Genomic DNA, 21,434 nt, shown 5'->3' on the forward strand with positions numbered 1-21,434 from the left:
TATAGCGTCCACATTTTGTGGTCCTAAAAGACCTATTAGGACAAGGCATCTGGTCTGTACAAGTTTTACATTGTAGAAATATTACTGTTTATAATGTAAAACTTCACTTGCATAAAGACAATATAAAACTTCAACTGCATAAAGACATAAGATCAATCATGGCATGCCTTCATATATATAAGCAGTTACAAAAATCAAATTAACATCCCATCAGTAGCAATGTAGCATTCTACAGCCCAATATTAGTCATTACATTTACCATACAAAATTTGAAAAGTTGTCCAACTGTCTCGGCATAATGATAATCTCATCTTCGCTTTTGGTCGGAGACTTGTAAATTCATCAAATCATTAAACCTGTCAAAGACATAATTAACATTGCTCATAACTACTAAACATTCCATTATAGAACTTAAATTTAAACATAGTTTAGACAATCTAGTATATTTAAATTTCAACTTGCCAATTAACATTGCACTCAATTCTAAAGCAAAGTTCTAAGAAATATATAATCTTTCATCTATATATGAACATGTAGCTGCAAATTTATGGACAATATATCAATGATAAAAGTAGAGTATATACTTTCTAAGTTGTTAAGTCATACAAAAAACATATGTAGAACTAGTAAGATATAAGTAACATCTACCAAGTCTAGGAATAGATAACCTGACTACATGTAATTAGAATTAAATAGACATTATATGTATGGACATTCTTTTTAAATTAATGATTGATTGTTGTGTTATTAGTAGATAATGCACTTCACAAACATGGTATGTGATTGAATGTCCAAATGTTGCTACAATCAACGTAACTATAATAGAAAGAGAATGGCTGACACAACTTGTTATTGCTTCCTCGAATTTCATCCAAGTCCACTTTGACTTGAAGGGAAAAGAAAAAGATTTTCTATATAAGAAAATAAACCTAGAGGCTCAATTTAGGGGAAAAACAGATCTCTAACTTTTGGAGGTTTTCATACATTCCCTCATGAAGCTTAGCCTCATTGTACCGAAATCCATAGGTTCTTTAATGATTTCATTGTAATCTTCCACCGTAAATGAAACAGAAGATGTAATTTATTAAGAATACCTGGCCTTCAAAAACCAAAGCCAATCACAAGAACAATAGAACCTCAGTGCGATCAACTAGTACTGCAAATATTTAACGGGTATTTGTCCCTCCTAACATCAAAAAACAGACCAACAAAGTAGTAAGATGTTAAATGTATTTCTTATTGTACACGTAATGTGATAAATATCAAACTTAATCTAATATGAGGATCACTGCAACCTTTGCAGAATGTCAAGAATAAGTTCTAGTATACGTTTTTTTTGCGACTTTGTTGGTTTACCTGATAGAATCCAAAGTATGAATTAAAACTTTGAAGTTGATGCTTCTAAATAAATAAAAGACAACAAGAAAGATCATTAAGTTCTCTAAGGTACAATATTATGCATCGATATTTTTTTCCTATCGAGAACACATTAGGCAGTTTTGTCCCCCTTTTTTTGTTCTGCAGAAGTATAGACTTGGACAGCAGGCAAAGAAATAAAATGCAGCAGAACAAACTACAGAAAATATTGGTAAGTTTTGGATGATTTTAAAAACTCGATTGAAAGCTGAAACAGAAACAAAATGGACATAAACCTCCTTTCTTAAATTTGTATTAAAATGCTTGATAATTGTATTGAGTGCTATATTTAACATACAAATTATCTAACGGAGCTCGAAATATAGTAAATCTTGTAATACTTCTCCCATAGGTAACTAGAGTTTTTCATGATTCTTTCTTTTCATTTAGCAAATCTGGTGATGCTCCTTATGTTTTCATTGTAGCAGGGGAGTCCTAACCATTCAGTTTGCATTCCTCAGGACCCAGTATAACTTCATCATGCATAAATGGTACACAAGGGTAGTCACTAGTTATACTTGTACTATACATGTACTATCTTTCCAGTTGTCTAGCATCTCTCCATGAGACTATCATAATACTTGCCTCTAAATATTTCAATGAGAGCAGTAGTGTCCTCAAACTTCTCTACTTCATAGATTTACAATTGAGATGCATTTCTTTGTTGAATTTTAAAATTGGTCCAAGTGCAGTCATGTATTTGATTTAACCATGCCTATAGTGTACTTTATGATGTATATATACAACTTCATGAGGCAAGGTGTGTATCAAGGAGATTCCTAAGAAAAAGCTGAAATTATATGCATGTTAGTCTTACAATATATTCTATCAGCCATGAACTACAAAGAATTTAAGTCAGAAGTCTCTTGCACTTATTATTTCTTTGCAAAAGTTATCTAGTAACGCTAAGAAAAAAGAAGTAATCTTACACTGTAAAGCACGAACTATTAACAGCTTGACATAGCAAACAAAGTAAGAAATTACTCCAAGGATTTTTACAACATTTAAGAATAGTTGAACTTTGACTCTGTTATTTAGATAGGACTGCACTACTACTAAAGTATGCAAAAGTCTGCACTAGTAACTGTAATATCATGGATTTAGAGAAATATTTTTACCTTAGATGAGAACTATAATTGACTTGTTCACCAAACCTTTGATGTGAAACCTGAAAATGAGTGGACAACTGCTTTTGGAGAAGAAATAATTACCCAACCAAAACAGTTTTTTTTCTTTAAAATAGGTAACTTTCATAGCCAACAACGTATATTTTCAACCAAAAAACACATATAGAACTAATTCGGCGTCGTACATATAGAATTTGAAGCACACTATAAAAATAATAACAAAACAAGCAAAAGTCAAAATTTAGTAGATTAAATATCGCCATAAGGATATCAAGCGAAGAAAATACCTGAAAATCAGATAAAAGAAGTAAGAATTCAAGCAATTGAAGTTCACTTTCAAAACTAACTACATCAATATGTACAACTTCCTGATGGCATCCACTATTTTGAAATCTCCGTGGGATAGTTGATAGCAATAGTGAATGTTCATAGAATTAGAAATATTTCACATCTTTAGAGGCATTCATTATTATTGAAAGTATCAAAAGAGAAGAACTTGAGTTTAAATATCAAGTAAATGAACCAAAAAACAAAGTTAATCATGAATATATGGTTTCAGACACGTTATCATAGTTAACCTTGGAAACTTGAGAGGGCATGAAAAATAGAAACGATAGCCCTGCTAGGACTGAGCTTCGATTGAAAGAGTGGGTAATATATAACAAATTTTTAAGTAATTCACAAACATACAGAGCAATTAGTACAATACAAGAAGAGCACAATATATTATATAATATGATTTGTTACTTTCTCTGACCACACCCCTTGAGCAGCCAACACATATATACAAAGGAAAATAAGTACCAATAGTGTGACTCAATTGAGTATTCAAAATGAGAAAAGAACTCAATTAGGTATTCAAAACGAGATAAGAGGAATCTGAAAAAAAAACTACGAAATTGATAATTGAATTTCATAAATCTAATATCATCAAATCACTGAAATAGAAAATTACCCCATTTGCTTGATTATTACGGTTGTTGCAGAGCCAACCTGTAATCTTCTTTGTCAAATCGAAAGAGCATCACTTGAAGGTGGGTTACTCATGACGGGAAGGAAATTAGCTTCATTGGTTTATTAATTTTGTGTTATCAAAGAATTTTGAGGTTGGTGATGCTGGAAGAAGCAACTTTAGTCGATGGAGATGAAGAAGAAGAGGTGTATTCAATGTGGGGCAACTTGAAAGGTGAGCAAATTAGGGTTTAGGGATTTTACTATGTCCCAAAAAGAAAGACAAGTATATTTTAATTTAGTGAGGAGTGGTGCCTTTTGACCCACTAAATTCTGTTTTCGGGACCAATTATTCATTACTATAGAGACTAGATTTAATCACTTCACTGTAACAAAAAATAAAGAGACGAGAAGGAAAAGTCGTCCCTATAAGGATACTTTTAGGGACCAAATTTTTAACTTCTCCCTAAATGTTGGTCTCTAATAAGCCTTTTTCTTGTAGTTATATATAACCCCGCCTAACTAAGGCCCTTCGCTTTTGTGAGCAGGGACTCTCTTTCTTGAACATCGTGATCGCGAGGCACCCTTCGAGAAAGAGAAGCACACGAGCATCAGAAAAACCAGCCAGCTCTTAAAACACTGAAAGGACCCTCGGGATTCGTTCAGAACCTCGTATACACAAACCACATATGCAAATCAGTTAAACTCAATGTTCTAGACTTAATGAAACCTTCGAAATATGAATCTGAGGTCTCCTTTATCCGACATACGTGAAAACCACAAGAAACTAATACAACACCTAAAAGACTAAAACAAGCCTGGGACCTATCAAAAATTAACCAAGACTTCACCTCGGCCTAGAATCATCTCCCGAATCCAATGAAACTCTCAGAATTCTGATTCGAGTATCCAAACCCCAAATATTGACCAAAGTCAATCCAAAGGCTAAATTCTCAATAATTTCCAACATAGGACCTCAAATTCATGAAAGAACTCTGAATCTGCAACCGACAACTTTCACTGATCAGATTTCTCATTCCGGGACTGATGGAATTGATGGAGTTCCAATCTGATACTCAATACTCTAAAAGACACCAAAAACCTCTTTTTAATATTATTAGACTTTCAAACTCAAATCTTACAAAATTCTTAACATTAAAATCAATGTTTGAATCCAATTTTTCAAAACTCAATCATAAAAAATTTGGGGTCGATATCAGGAGGGGAAAAATGATAAATTTACACAACTTCTAAAAAATGACCAACCGGGTCATTACAATGATAAAACTTTATTTGCTACATAAGCCACCACCACCACCCCTTCATAAATAATATTAGAGCACAAATAATTGCAATTGAACTAGGTCCAAACCATATTCCTTGTGGGATCGATCCTAGCCTTGGTTATTCCTTTATTTGAACAACAACTGCATTATACTTCTTTTGGAAGGTGTAATTTGGGCGCAAGTCTAACTCACTCAACCAATGTCTGGTCTTTTGTTTGCATGGTCTTGGGGTTCGAAAGAACCCAATATATACATATTTGATAGTTTGAGAAAATATTTAATCTAGTATAGACCAAATACTATCCATTTATTGACTAATTTGAACACTACAAGAAAATGGGTCTTTAGTGACAGGAAAATTAGTCTCTAAAAGGGCAAATCCAGTCGTTATTGGTCATTTACGACTGGACAAAAATTGGTCATCGTCCGTCGTTAGTAGCTCCGACGTTAATACTAGACGACCAAATTCAAGTCCGGTCGTTAAGAAATCTTTAGTGACGGGAAAAAAAATTGGTCATTAGATCTTTTTTGCGATCACATTTCCCCTTTGTTAATTTTTATCTTGGTCGCTAGATAACGTCATATAGTTATATTATAAGCTCTTTTAGCGACTGGAATCCATGTTAACAACCACGTATTTCCCTTTGTTGATATTTTAAAAAAATAAATATTATTAAATAAGAGCTTACACTTTGTCTGATCCCTTGTGATTGATAATTAAAAATCATTATATTTCATATATATGTAATTAAACAAACATTTCCAATGTCATAAAATAGATTCAATAATATAAATTGATGATAATGTAAGTACGTACGTAGTTAATTACGTACAATGAATGAAGAGTTTCTAAAAATCCTACAAAAAGAAAAATAAGAATCTAGAATGTATATATATGTAGAGATGCTAATTAATAATTTAAAGAAAATAGCCTAGTTTTGTAAAATAAGTTTAATGAACTTCTTGCACTTTAACTTGTTCATCTCTGCTAATATCTTCAATTGTTATTCAACTCGCTCCACATGACTTGAAGATCCTTCGTCACTTCAAATTCTTGATCATGATCTGTTGCAAGGATAAATATTTGCATCAGTTAATTGAATAATTCAATCCGATATATATGTTGCGGAGACATAAATAATGATTGTTTAATTTTCTCATCAAAAATTCCAGATTGTAAGAAATTAAAATGATTTGTTTCACAAGAATATTCGGCAAAGTACAGAAGCACAACGTTAACAACATATAATACTAACTAATTTAATTCAGAAGAAGAGAACTGAAAGTGCAGAAGTTTGAAATGCTGCCAAGGAGACTGCTCTTAGTGAAATTAATGAAAGGATAAAAAAACAAATGATGAAAAGAAGGATAAGAAGGCAGAGATTCATGTCAAGTTACAAAAAGATAGACGAAACAGTAATATGTCCAAAGGGGAATACTTTTGATTTTAACTGGTCACGTGATGAGCTAGCAGCTATTGATACTTCATGCCTTAAGCAGTAAAAAGCTTACTGACCTGTAAAATGATTCAACAATTACTTTATTCACTTGATGATGGTGGTGATGAAGGATCTCTAAAGATTGCACTATCAAACATTTCACATTTCTTCTCTATGTTATCCAAGCGTCTTTTAATTGATTCATTTTCTTTTCGAGTCGCATTCAGTTCTTCTAATAGTGCAGCCTTTTCCTTTCGACTCGTATTTAGCTCTTCTAACAGTGCAGTCTTTGCAGCACTACCTCCTTTCAAATCCCTACTGGTTATCCCACCACCAAATCCAATCACATGACTCTTGCTTTGAGGTCCGAAACATCTTTCTACCACCTCGATATTAGTAAGCGACTGCTCAACTTGTAGTAGTTCTTGAATTTCATCCTGTAAAATATAAGAAAATTAAAGGATAATGCAATATACATTCAGTAAAAGTATGTAACCAGAAATTTGTAAATTGACATACATATTTTTTGTTAGTTTCAGGTTCGAGAAGCTTGTTGTCCTTCTTACGAGTCTCAAAGAAGATAGTCGCCATGTCCGGTGGATTACCATGCTTTCCTCCCTTAACATTCAAACAGTCATATATTTGAAACGAAGAGGAGCTTTCTTAATAGGAGTAGAAGAATCGCATACGTACCAATTCATAAATTATCTCTCTAATTGGCTTGCTACCCGTACGGTGAGGCATACTCAACTTAGACCTATTCCTTGCGTTTCGCGTTTCCTGTATTAACAACACATTAGCAACATTATGATAGACAAATTAAATGACTGGTTAGTAAATATCCTACATTAAATTTTTTGGATAAAAAATGCTCTTTGACCAACCATTCCCAATCACTCTTGTCGACCCCCTGTGGCACATCTTTGAGAACCTCTTTCAATGGTTTCGACTTTGCATTCATGTGCAGTGATCCTCTCCAATTGTTCCACAACCTTCTCATATGTTTCAATACATGATCTCTATGGCCATTCATGTCATCACTGTCAAATTTTTCCTAATATATATTGCAGACAATAGATAGGCACAGAGCATAAGAAAGAAAGAAAGAAGAAGATTAGAAGGAAAAGAAGACGAGATGAAAAACATAGCATGCAGTGTCTTGAAAGAGTGTCACAACAAGATAAGATAAGAAGACAAGATGAAATTCTTATTGATTACTAGCTAACCACACTGTACTAAGATCAACTCTTAAATATATAATCAGCAAGGTTGTAAGTGTAACATTATTGATGCATTTGATGGGGTGGGCTGAAAACATGGGGACATGGCAGATTATGGACAATGATAGAGGAAATTTGCAGACAATAGATAGAAAAATAACAGAGCATAAGAAAGAAAGAAGAAGAGAAGGAAAATAAGACGAGATGAAAAACATAGCATGCAGTGTCTTGAAAGAGTGTCACAACAAGATAAGATAAGAAGACGAGATGAAGAAGTTCTTATTGATTACTAGCTAACCACACTGTACTAAGATCAACTCTTAAATATATAATCAGCAAGGTTGTAAGTGTAACATTATTGATGCATTTGATAGGGTGGGCTGAAAACAGGGGGACATGGCAGATTATGGACAATGATAGAGGAAATTTGCAGACAATAGATAGAAAAATAACAGAGCATAAGAAAGAAAGAAGAAGAGAAGGAAAATAAGACGAGATGAAAAACATAGCTTGCAGTGTCATGAAAGAGTGTCACAACAAGATAAGATAAGAAGACGGGATGCAAAAGCTCTTACTGATTACTCGCAAACGACATTGTACTAAGATCAACTATTAAATATATAATCAGCAAGGTTGTAAGTTGTAAGTGTAACATTGTTTATACACTTAATGGGGTGGGCTGAAAACAGGGGGACAATTGCAGATTATGGACAACGACAGAGGGAATATTGCAGAAAATAGATAGACAAATAACAGACCATAAGAAAGAAAGAGGACGAGATGAAGAAGCTCTTACTGATTACTAGCAAACCACACTATACTAAGATAAGATAAGAAGACAATATGAAGCTCTTACTGATTACTAGCAAACCACACTGTACTAAGATCAATTGTTAAATTTTGAGAAAGGTAATTGGTCTGCTTACTTCTATTACTAAATGTTTAAATATGTTGCCGAGAAAGTCAAAGAAATGAACCAAGAACAAGATTCAAGAAATAGCAATTCAATCAGTAGTAATCATTTAAATCCTTACAGTGACAGCTCCCCACATGTGTTCCAAATTAGCTTCTTCGATGTCTATCCATGAGTGTACCCGCAAAGGACACATATTACGATCACGAACTAAGGAACCTAAGTGTCTCGAAAATAAAGCATGATGATCCCCAACAACTCAATTATGATAAAAAGTGACTCGAAGCTTTTCTCCAGGTTTGAGTCCTGTAACAACTTTACACAAATTTGGTCCTCTAACCTTTTTAACCTTCTCAAATTCACATGACCCTACAAGTTTTGATATAAATCAAACATAAAAGAGTATCAATTTGAAAACAATAAAGATGTCCTACAACTTAAGATATATACCTTTTTTTCTTCTCTGATTATCTTGCATCACTTCAACTTCATCTCGAGGAACGGTAGGATCATCTTCCATTGGATCTAACCCCGAAAGAACACAATTATTATTTTGAGCGAGTTCATTCAGTTCATACTCTGCATTTTCAGAATCTTTACTTTGTCCATTCAAAGTCCTCTTTTCAGCGCACCTTCTCATAGAGCTCACAGATGTAAAACTTTGTGCTTGCTCCCTTGCTAATCAAACATTAAAACAAACTCAATCCACTAACATAAAATGAATTTACCTACTAAAGCTCAAGAGATTCTATCCATAGAAACTAGAAAGGGAATATACTTGAAGCAATTTCATATCAGTAGTACTTAGAAGTTCTTATAGGTGCATGTGGGGGTTCTCTACTTGCTTTTCTGGTGCACATACTTGGACTATTGTATGTATAAGACCTTAAAGTCGATAAATACCTGATTTACTTCTCAAATCTTGTTGCATTACTTCAAGCTCATCATGAGGAAAGGAAGTATCATGTTCTATTTGACTAAAATCAGGTTGCCTAAGGTTCTTATTATGTGCTAGTACATTTGTATCAGAAGATACCGCATTGTACCCTTTACTTTTTCCAATTGAAGTTCTCTGCTGAAAAGTACTTCCTCTGCCAGAATCCACAGATGTAAAAATCTTTCTATTTGCCTTGCCTATAATAAGAACATTATAAAATTTCAAACTCAAATCAATAAAGAAATATACAGGTTGAGAAAATAAAATATAATACCATATTTTCTTCTCAAAGTATCTTGCATTACTTCAAGTTGAGCCAGATTTCTCTGAACCAGAGGACAAACAGCCTCGGATAAACCGAAGGGATGCGCTACGGGCCAGATATCAGTCCACAGCCGCTAGTACTCCCTTAGCTGCCACTCCTTCGACTACAGACACAGTGCCAATCCATGTACCCTCAGTACCTCCTGCATTTCCTATAGTTCCTCCACCGAGGCTGTTAAACAAATTGAAAGGTGATGGTTTACGGACCATCGTAGAGGAGAAATTTTTATCCTTGGAGGGACTAGAAGGCAAGCATCTAGATGTGCTTGAAACTCTCTGATACCATGGATTCGAGCAGTTCACACGGCCCCGAGACCCCCAAATTCCCTACTGGTTAAGAGAGTTTTACACTGCTTATGGGGAGTTGGTGCCTAATAAAAAGAAAAAGGCAAGTGAGTTTCGACCTGTGAAGTCGGTCATGGTCAGAGGCAAGGATGTGGAGTGTCACAACGAGCATATTAGTTTTGTATTAGGTAGACCGCTACACTCTGCATTGCCTTACGAGGGGTTGCCGATTGTTAAGTCCCTGGATGACTTGATGGGTTGGTTGGCTCCGATAAATTCTGACACCACCACGAGGTGGATGGATGCAGGATCTCCCATTGAGAAGAGGGACATCAACATTGCCTCCAGGTTCTGGTTAGGCTTCATCAGCAGCTGTATCATGCCATCCCAGATCGAGTCTATTTTGCGCCATCCAAAGGCGGCTTGCCTTGGTTCTAGTCATGGCCAGGAGGCAGATCGACCAAGGACTGCGCCATGAGAGCCAAGCAGAGACTTACCTCTCTGCCATTCCCGGTCTTGATCACTTTAGTTATGCTGACATGCTGGAGTTCCATAAATTGGACTCATTCAGGGATATATTTTAATAAAATTGTGTCCTCAATTGCTTATTTTATCTCAATATCTGATGAAAATCTTAAGTTTCAGGTATTTGAAGTTTTAAGGAGAGCATGGACACTACGTAGCAAAAAAGGAACGACAGGGTTGAAAATAACCAAGAAATGAAGGCATGAGGATCGCCGAGTCCACTTGGCGAGTCTCCGAAGGCCTTAATTCTCCTTTTGTTCCAGAGTGTTGAGCCCTGAAGAAAAGGATAAAGTCGGCGGAAAAAGGGAGCAGTCGGCGAATTGCTGAGAAATTCCCCAAAGCAGTACTATGTCGCCCAATGACCAAGAGCATGACAATGTTGAGGTCTGGTGCAAGATGACGATGAACTACACCAAAGGGTGAATCACCGAGTTAATCAGCGATTTCGATTAACGACTCCGAATGATACACTGTAACACAAATTTGTGATGACTATAAATACTAGTTAGAGTTTTTCAATTTAGTGTGGAACAATTATTATAATTTTCAGTCTATAATATTAGCTTTTCATATTTTTGCTCTGAGTTTGAGAAGGTTTTGAAGACTTGAATAAGAAGAGGGTTTCATCTCCAAAGATTTGGACTTAGGTATCTTGGATTCTTTATTCTTGTCCTGTAACAAGACTTAAATCGTCATACCCATTTGAATGCAAGCTTATTTAGGTATAAATTTCTATCTCTTGTTGTGTGGCTAAAAACCCCAATTCTTGGGCTGTGAATTAACGAATATGGGTTAAGATAATTATTGGGTCTTGTTTGTTGATAGTTTAAATGTAGTTTAATGGTCATTTCATCTAGTAGTTGTGGTTGAATCTAATGGATTTGTAGTTGCAAATACAAATTCACTCATGTGTTTTCGGCTTGCTTGATAGAGTAGTCACGAAACCAAGACAACTAGATTGATGGCCTACGTAGTGGGTCGACGTAAGGCTCAGCTCGAGAGGGTGAGTCCTAGTCCCATATCCCAACACTCAGCTCAAGAGAGTGAGTGAGGTAAGGCGAAGGCTGGTCTTCATATGGCAAGTGGGTGTCCAAGAGGAACCCATTTGAAACTGGGTAAGTTGCTCGATAGAAAACTCAATCCCATATAAAGCTTAGCCTAGTCACTATTACTCTATAAATTTTCTATCGAAAGCATGTACCCAATACTTTAGATTTACCCGTATTCCGATCACAACCCAAGAATCCCCCTCTCATTGTTAGATTTTCTTAATTAATCTTGTAAATTTTAGTATATTTGTGACGAAACCCCCATTTCATATTTGACACTCTTGTCTCTCCCTTTAATTTACAATATATTTACTCATTAATATATTTAGCTACGACTAATTAGAATGAAATTCTAATTTTCTATTAATTCTCAAAATCACTCCATTGGGACACGACCCCAACCCTTGGTTGGGTTACTATACTATTGCACGATCGTAGATACCCTAACTCTAAGACGTGTCATTGATTACCCAAACATTAAAATGGCGCCTCTGTTAGGGAATGGTGTTATTTGAAGAATTTTTAGATAAGTAGAATTTCTGTTTTTTAATAGTTGTAGCTTTACTAATTTTCTTTTTAGTTTTGTTTTTCTCGAAGTTGTTGTATGCAGTAAATCTGAGCATGGCTGAGGGAAATGGTGACTACTCGGCTTAGACGAGCCAAGAAGTCGAGAGGGACTTCGAGTTAACCACACTAGTATCTTAGCTGAAGGAGTTGTCCACCAAAATAACAGCGATGGAAAACCAGTGCAAGTGTCAAGGGAGGTACATACCTCCTAACGAAGTAAGCAGGCTAGAGATAGGGAGAACAATCGTGTCGAGGACACACTTCAAGTCAATATCCAAAAGATCACCGAACAAGATCGAATGTTGGAAGACATGAAGGAGAGTATTGAAGCGTTAAATCAAATGGTTGGCTCTCACTCTAGATCGATTCAGTTGATCAGGATACTCCTGAACTATGTGGTGCCTCCTATTCACTCAAACGAACTATTGGGGTTACCTAGTAGCACTAGGGCCAACCCAACCAATGGGGAGTGAGTAAAGACTCTCGTCGAGCCACGACATTAAATAAGGCGCTTCTTGGGAGGCAACCCAAGATTTTAATTGCTTTATTTTGCTTTTATAAATAATGGTGTGTTAGTGGTGCAGGTTTGAATGAGGAAATTGGTGAAAAATACAGATTGGTGAGAAACCGGTCAGTCGACGAGGCCGACTCGACCCGCCGTTTAACTCAATTCAAAGTTGAGTCAAAAACTGTAAAACTCGGTTGACTTACGAAGTAGTTCAGCGTGTCGCCGACATGCCTCGATGCAGATCGACGTCTTGACCCCCAAGAAACTGAAAGAACTTTAGCAATCGACGGGCAAGTGATCACTTGGCGATTCGCCGAGTTAATCCGCTGAATGCGACTAATGACGTCGAACAGACGCGAACTAGATGGTTTATAATGGCCAAGAAACTTCAAAATTGAAATTCTTCACTTTCCCTTACTCTTAAATCTCCTAAACTCACACTAAGATAATATTTTCATTATTTTAGCGTTTTTCTAGCACTTTTGTTTGATGATTCGTGCTCGGAGTTGGGATACTTTGCCGCCTAGCTTTTCTATCGCAATTTAATCGGCACAGAAAGTTAGTTCTCCAAACCCCGAGTTTACTTTTGAATAGTTTGTACTCTTTTACAACGATCGTATCTTATTGATGTGTGATGGGCCTCCCTACTATAATTGGATTGTTTACATGCCTATTTTAACTTGAAAACCTTACCCGTAATATTTGATTGTCAAATGCCCATGGATTTTGTGCTTTTTAATGAGTTGGATTATGATTGTGTGTTGATTAATTGATTGGGTGAAGTCTGAATACCCCACGTTTGTGCTAAATGTCAAAAAATTGCTCAATGATAGAGCGGGTGACACCGCTCTTAAGAGAAAATATCGTCAAATGGCCAAATTCAGCAAATCTGGAAGAAGTCTGAGCTTACCGAGGTGATGGGTACTATGGGTATTGTTTGAATTCCATGAGTGCATGCTTTGATTTTATTTTTGGGGGTTGTGGGATTGAATTCGAGAAGTTGGATTGAAAATAGGCACATTGGGTCAATTGGCGAACTAGGTTGAGCTCGTCAAACAACTCGGCGGTTCGCCTAAAGCCCCAATGTCGCCGATGATTTGGTGCCTTGATTCATATTTTATACTGTAACTTTGGCAAGAAGTATTAGGGCACCGAAAGCACTCGGCGACTCACCAAAATTATTCTTATCACCCTTTATCTGCATCCCTGGAACCCTCATACACTGTACCTTTCGGCGGACAAACTCGTGTTCCCCGGAAGTATTCGGTGATTCGCCGAATGGACCTTCACATCGCTGATTTGTCTGAATTGTTGAGCCAACCATTTCGGCGAGCTTGACTTAGCTCGCCAAAGAGGTTTGGCGACTCAGCGACTGAATCGGTAAGTCTGTCTGCAATAACTTTTATGTGCTTGCATTTGAGTTCCTTTTTGATCTTTTGCAGATATGGTATGCACCAATCTAACTGAGCCACTTTAGAAAAAGGCAAGGGACATTACGATAAATGAAGGAGTATCACTTCCTTCAAAGAAAAGAAAGCAAGATCTCCCACCAGGAGATAAATGCAAATGGAAAAATCATATAGCGAGGAAATGATTAGCTATTGAGCCAGATTTTTCTGATCCAGAGGATGAACAACCTCTGATCAACCGAAGGGATGCGCTACGGGCCAGATTTGAGTCCACATCCGGAGTACTCCCTTAGCTGCCACTTCTCTGACTACAGACGCAGTGCCAACCCATGTACCCTCAGTACCTCCTGCACTCCCTATAGTTCCTCCACCGAGGCTATTAAACAGATTGAAAGGTGATGGTTTACGGACCATCATAGAGGAAAAATTACTATCCTTGGAGGGCCTTAATTCTCATTTTGTTCCAGAGTGTTGAGCCCTGAAGAAAAAGATCAAGTCGACAGAAAAAGGTAGCAGTCGGCGAATCGCTGAGAAATTCCCCAAAGCAGTACCATGTCGCATAATAACCAAGAGCATGACAATATTGAGGTCTGGTGCAAGATGGCGATGAACTACACCAAAGGGTGAATCGCCGAGTTAATCAGCGATTTTGACTAACGATGCCAAATGATCCACTGCAGCACAAATTTGTGATAACTATAAATACTAGTTAGAGTTTTTACATTTAGCGTAGAACAATTATTATAATTTTCAGTCTACAATATTAGGTTTTCATATTTTTGCTCCGATATTTGAGGGTTTTGAAGACTTGAATAAGAAGAAGGTTTCATCTCCAAAGATTTGGACTTGGGCATCTTGGATTCTAAATTCTTCTCCTGTAACAAGACTTAAATCTTCATACACATTTGAATACAAGATCATTTAGGTATAAATTTATATCTGTTGATGTGTTGTTAAAAACCCCAATTCTTGGGGTGTGAATAGCGAATAAGGTTTAAGATAATTATTGGGTCTTGCTTGCTGATAGTTTAAATGTAGTTTAATGGTCATTTCGTCTAGTAGTTGTGGTTGAATCTAATGGATTTGTAGTTGCAAATACAAGTTCACTTATGTGTTTTCGACTAGCTCGAGAGAGAAGTCACGAAACCAAGACCACTAGATTGATGGCCTAAGAAGTGGGTCGACATGAGGCTCAGCCCGAGAGGGTGCGTCCTAGTCCCAAATCCTAACACTCAGCTCTAGAGAGTGAGTGAGGTAAGGCGAAGGCTGGTCTTCATGTGGCAAGTGGGTGTTCGAGAGGAACCCATTTGAAACGGGGTATATTGCTCGAGAGAGAACTTATTCCTACATAAAGCTTAGCCTAGTCACTATTAGTCTATAAATTTTCTATCGAATGTATGTACCCAATACTTTAGATAAGCCTGTATTCTGGTCACATCCCAAGAATCCCCCTTTCATTGTTAGATTTTCTTAATTAATCTTGTAAATTTTAGTTTATTTGTGACGAAACCCCCATTTCATATTTGACACTCTTGTGTCTCCCTTTAATTTGCAATGTTTTTACTCGTTAATATCTTTAGCTATGACTAATTAGAATGAAATTCTAATTTTCTATTAATTCTCAAAACCATTCCCTTGGGACACGACCCCAACCCTTGGTTGGGTTACTATACTATTGCACTATCGTAGATACCCTAACTCTAAGACGTGTCATTGATTACCCAAACATTAAAATGGCGCCTCTGTCAGGGAATAGTGTTATTTGAAGAATTTTTAGATAAGTAGAATTTCTGTTTTTTAATAGTTGTAGCTTTACTAATTTTCTTTTTAGTTTTGTTTTTCTCGAAGTTGTTGTATGCAGTAAATCTGAGCATGGCTGAGGGAAATGGTGACTACTCGGCTTAGACGAGCCAAGAAGTCGAGAGGGACTTCGAGTTAACCACACTAGTATCTCAGCTGAAAGAGTTGTCCACCAAAATAACAGCGATGGAAAACCAGTGCAAGTGTCAAGGGAGGTACATACCTCCTAACGAAGTAAGCAGGCTAGAGATAGGGAGAACAATCGTGTCGAGGACACACTTCAAGTCAATATCCAAAAGATCACCGAACAAGATCGAATGTTGGAAGACATGAAGGAAAGTATTGAAGTGTTAAATCAAATGGTTGGCTCTCACTCTAGATCGATTCAGCTGATCAGGACACTCCTGAACTATGCGGTTCCTCATATTCACTCAGATGAACTATTGGGGTTACCTAGTAGAACTGGGGCCAACCCAACCAATGGGGAGTGAGTAAAGACTCACGTCGAGCTACAACATTAAATAAGGCGCTTCTTGGGATGCAACCCGAGGTTTTAATTGCTTTATTTTGCTTTTATAATTAATGGTGTGTTAGTGGTGCAGGTTTGAATGAGGAAAGTGGTGAAAAATACAGATTGGCAAGAAAATGGTCAGTCGGCGTATCGCCGAAGAGGTCGGCGAGCTCGACTCGACCCGCTGTTTAGGTCAATTCAAAGTTGAGTCAGAGCCTGTAAAACTCGGCGGATTTATAAAGCAGTTCAGCGTGTCGCCGACCATGTCGACGACCTCGATGCAGATCGTTGTCTTGAACCCTAAGAAACTAAAATAACTTTAGCAATCGGTGGGCCAGTGATCACTCAGCGATTGGCCGAGTGAATCCGTGACTGCGACTAACGTTGCCGAACAGGCGCGAACTGGATGGTTTATAATGGCCAAGTGAATTCAAATTTGAAATTCTTCACTTTCCCTCGCTCTTAAAACTCCTAAACTTACACTAAGGTAGTATTTTATTTATTTTAGCATTTTTCTAGAATTCTAGTTTGTTGATTCATGCTCGGAGTTGGGATACTCTGCCGCCTAGCTTTTCAATTGCAATTTAATCGACACAAAGGTTAGTTCTCCAAACCCCAAGTTCACTTTCGAATAGTTTGTACTCTTTTGCAATGATCGTATCTTATTGATGTGTGATGGGCCTCTCTACTAGAATTATATTGTTTACATGCCTATTTTAACTTGTAAACCTTGCCCGTAATATTTAATTGGCAAATGCCCGTGGTATTTGTGTTTTTTAATGAGTTGGATTATGATTGTTTGTTGATTAATTGATTGGGTGAAGTATGAATAGCCAATGTTTGTGCTAAATGAAGAAAAATTGCTCAATGATAGAGCGGGTGACACCGCTCTTAAGAGAAAATATCGTCAAATGGTCAAATTTGGCAAATCCGGGAGAAGTCTGAGCATACCGGGGTGATGGGTAGTATGGGTATTCTTTGAATTCCATGAATGCATGCTTTGATTTTATTTTCGGCGGTTGTGGGATTGAATTCCAGAAAATGGGTTGAAAATAGGCAAGTTGGGTCAATTGGCGAGCTAGGTCGAGCTCGCCGAACGACTCGGCGGTTCGCCCAAAGGCCCCATCTCACCGATGATTTGGTGCCTTAATTGATATTTTTTACTTTAACCTTCGGCAATAAGTATGAGGGGACCAAAAGCACTCGGCGACTCCCCGAAAGTATTCTTATCGCCCTTTATTTGCATCCCTGAACCATCATGCACTGTAACTTTTGGCAGACAAACTCATGTTCACAGAAAGTAGTCGGCGATACGCCGAAAGGACTTTCACATCGCCGAATTGTCTTAATTGTTGAGCCAACCCCTTCTGCGAGCTTGACTTAGCTCGCCAAAGAGGTTTGGTGACTCGCCGACTGAATCGGTAAGTCTGTCTGCAATAACTTTTATGTGCTTGCATTTGAGTTTCTTCTCGATCTTTTGTAGATATGGTACGCACCAATCTAACAGAGCCACCTCAGAAAAAGGCAAGGGACATTACGATAAATGAAGGAGGATCACATCCTTCACAGAAAAGAAAGCAAGATCTCCCACCAGGAGATAAATGCAAATGAAAAAAGCATATAGCAAGGAAATGATTAGTTGTTGAGCTTGATTTCTCTGAACCAGAGGACGAACAGCCTCTGATTAATCGAAGGGATGCGCTACGGGCCAGATCTCAGTCCACAGCCGCCAGTACTCCCTTAGCTGCCACTCCTCCGACTACAGACGCAGTGCCAGCCCATGTACCCTCAGTACCTCCTGCACTTTCTATAGTTCCTCCACCGAGGCGGTTAAACAGATTGAAAGGTGATGATTTACGGACCATCATAGAGGAGAAATCACTATCTTTAGAGGACCTAGAAGGAAAGCATCTAGATGTGCTTGAAACTCTCCGATACCATGAATTCGAGCAGTTCACACGGCCCCGAGACCCGTAAATTCCCTCCTGGGTAAGACAACTTTACACTGCTTATGGGGAGTTAGTTCCTAAGAATAATAAGAAGGTAAGTGAGTTTCGAGCGGTGACATGATCAGAGGAAAAGAGGTGGAGTGTCACAACGAGCTTATTAATATTGTATTAGGTAGACCGCTACACTCTGCATTCCCTTACGAGGGGTTGCCGATTGTTCAGTCCTTGGATGACTTGATGGGTTGGATGACTCCGAGAATTTCTGACACCACCCCAAGGTGGATGGATGCAGGAGCTCCCATTGAGAAGAGGGACATGAACATCACCTCCAGGTTATGGTTTGGCTTCATAAGCTGCTATATCATGCCATCCCAGAACGAGTCTATTATGTGCTATCCAAAGGCGGCTTGCCTGGGTTCTATGATGGCCAGGAGGCAGATCGACCTAGGACTGCTTACTTCGCAGGACATGGCCATGAGATCCAACTAGAGACTTACCTCGCTGCCACTCCCAGTCTTGATCACTGAGTTATCCCGACATGCTAGAGTTCCACAAATTGGACTCATTCATGGATATATCTTAATAGAAATTGTGTCCTCAATTGCTTATTTTATGTCAATATCTAATTAAAACCTAAAGTTTCAACAATTTGAAGTTTTAAGGAGAGCATGGACACTACGTCGCAATAAAGGAACGACAAGGTTGAAAATAACCAAGAAATGAAGGCATGAGGATCGCCAAGTCCACTTGGCGAGTCGCCGAAGGGTCTTAATTCTCCTTTTGTTCCAAAGTGTTGAGCCCTGAAGAAAAGGATCAAGTTAGCGGAAAAAGGGAGCAGTCGGCAAATCACTGAGAAATTCCCCAAAGCAGTACCATGTCGCACAATGACCAAGAGCATGACGATTTTGAGGTCTGGTGCAAGATGGCGATGAACTACACCAAAGGATGAATCGCTTAGTTAATCGGCGATTTCGACTAAAGACGCCGAACGATCCACTACAACACAAATTTGTGATAATTATAAATAATAGTTAGAGTTTTTATATTTAGTGTGGAACAATTATTATAATTTTTAGTCTACAATATTAGCTTTTCATATTTTTGCTCTGATATTTGAGGGTTTTGAAGACTTGAATAAGAAGAGGGTTTCATCTCCAAAGATTTGGACTTGGGTATCTTGGATTCTTTATTCTTGTCCTGTAACAAGACTTAAATATTCATACCCATTTGAATGCAAGCTCATTTAGGAATAAATTTCTATCTCTTGATGTATGGCTATAAACCCCAATTCTTAGGGTGTGAATTAGCGAATATGGGTTAATATAATTGTTGGGTCTGGCTTGCTGATAGTTTAAATGTAGTTTAATGGTGATTTCGTCTAGTAATTGTGGTTGAATCTAATGGAATTGTAGTTGCAAATACAAGTTCACTCATGCGTTTTAGGCTTTTTTGAGAGAGTAGTCGCGAAATCAAGACCACTAGATTGATGGCCTAAGGAATGGGTCGACATAAGTCTCAGCCTGAGAGGGTGAGTCCTAATCTCATATCCGAACACTCAGCTCGAGAGAGTGAGTGGGGTAAGGCAAAGGCTGGTCTTCATGCGGCAAGTGGGTGTTCGAGAGGAACCCATTTGAAACGGGGTAAGTTGCTCGAGAGAGAACTTATTCCCACATAAAGCTTTGCCTAGTCACTATTACTCTATAAATTTTCTATCGAAAGCATGTACCCAATACTTTAAGATTAGCCCGCATTCCGGTCACATCCCAAGAATCCCCCTCTCATTGTAAGATTTTCTTGATTAATCTTGCAAATTTTAGTTTATTTGTGACGAAACCCCCATTTGATATTTGACACTCTTGTGTCTCCCTTTAATTTACAATGTTTTCACTCGTTAATATCTTTAGCTACGACTAATTACAATGAACTTCTAATTTTCTATTAATTCTCAAAACCACTCCCTTGGGACACGACCCAATCTCTTGGTTGGGTTACTATACTATTGCACGATCGTAGATACCCAAACTCTAAGACATGTCCTTGATTACCCAAACATCAAAATGGCGCTGCTGCCGAGGAATGGTGTTATTTGAAGAATTTTTAGATAAGTAGAATTCCTGTTCTTTAATAGCTGTAGTTTTACTAATTTTTTTTTTTGTTTTGTTTTTCTCTAAGTTGTTGTATGCAGTAACTCTGAGCATGGCTGAGGGAAATTGTGACAACTTGGCTTAGACGAGCCAAGAAATCGAGAGGGACTTCGAGTTAACCGCACTGGTATTTCAGTTGAACGAGTTGTCTACCAAAATAACAGCGATGGAAAACCAGTGCAAGAGTCAAGGAAGGTACATACCTCCTCACAAATGAAGCAATCTAGAGACAGGGAGAACAATCGTGTCAAGGACACACTTCAAGTCATTATCCAAAAGATCACCGAACAAGTTCGAATGTTGGAAGAGATGAAGGAAAGTATTGAAGTGTTAAATAAAATAGTTGGCTCTCACTCTAGATCGATTCAGCTGATCAGGATACTCTTGAACTATGTGGTGCGTCATATTCACTCAAACGAACTATTGGGATTACCCAGTAGCACTAGGGTCAACCCAACCAATGGGGAGTGAGTAAAGACTCATGTCGAGTCACAACGTTAAATAAGGCGCTTCTTGGGATGCAACCCAATGTTTTAATTGTTTTATTTTTCTTTTATAAATAATGGTGTGTTAGTGGTGCAGGTTTGAATGAGGAAAGTGGTGAAAAATACAGATTGGCGAGAAAATGGTCAGTCGGCGTATCGCCGAAGAGGTTGGCAAGCTCGACTCGACCCGCCGTTTAGCTCAATTCAAAGTTGAGTCAGAGCCTGTAAAACTCGACGGACTTACGAAGTAGCTCAGCATGTCAACGACCTCGATGCAGATGGTCGTCTTAAACCCTAAGAAACTGAAAGAACTTTAGCAATCAGCAGGCAAGTGATCATTCGGCGATTCACCGAGTGAATCGGCGAATGCAACTAATGTCACCAAACAGGCGCGAACTGGATGGTTTATAATGGCTAAGTGACATCAAATTTGAAATTCTTCACTTTCCCTCACTCTTAAATCTCCTAAACTCACACTAACGTATTATTTTATTTATTTTAGCTTTTTTCTAGAATTCTAGTTTATTGATTTGTGCTCGAAGTTGGGATACTTTGTTGCCTAGCTTTTCAATTTCAATTTAATCGGCAC

General features: G+C 37.8%; 1 protein-coding gene across 6 annotated transcripts in view; it reads left to right on the top strand.

Moving 5' to 3' along the window:
* LOC125809294 (uncharacterized) overlaps positions 1 to 21,434 on the top strand; it is an 862,104-nt gene that overhangs the window by 512,557 nt on the left and 328,113 nt on the right. The window lies entirely within an intron of this gene.

Source organism: Solanum verrucosum, unplaced genomic scaffold, assembly GCF_900185275.1.
Source record: "Solanum verrucosum unplaced genomic scaffold, falcon-dt-bn FXZP01000062.1, whole genome shotgun sequence".
NCBI classification, from domain to species: Eukaryota; Viridiplantae; Streptophyta; class Magnoliopsida; order Solanales; family Solanaceae; genus Solanum; species Solanum verrucosum.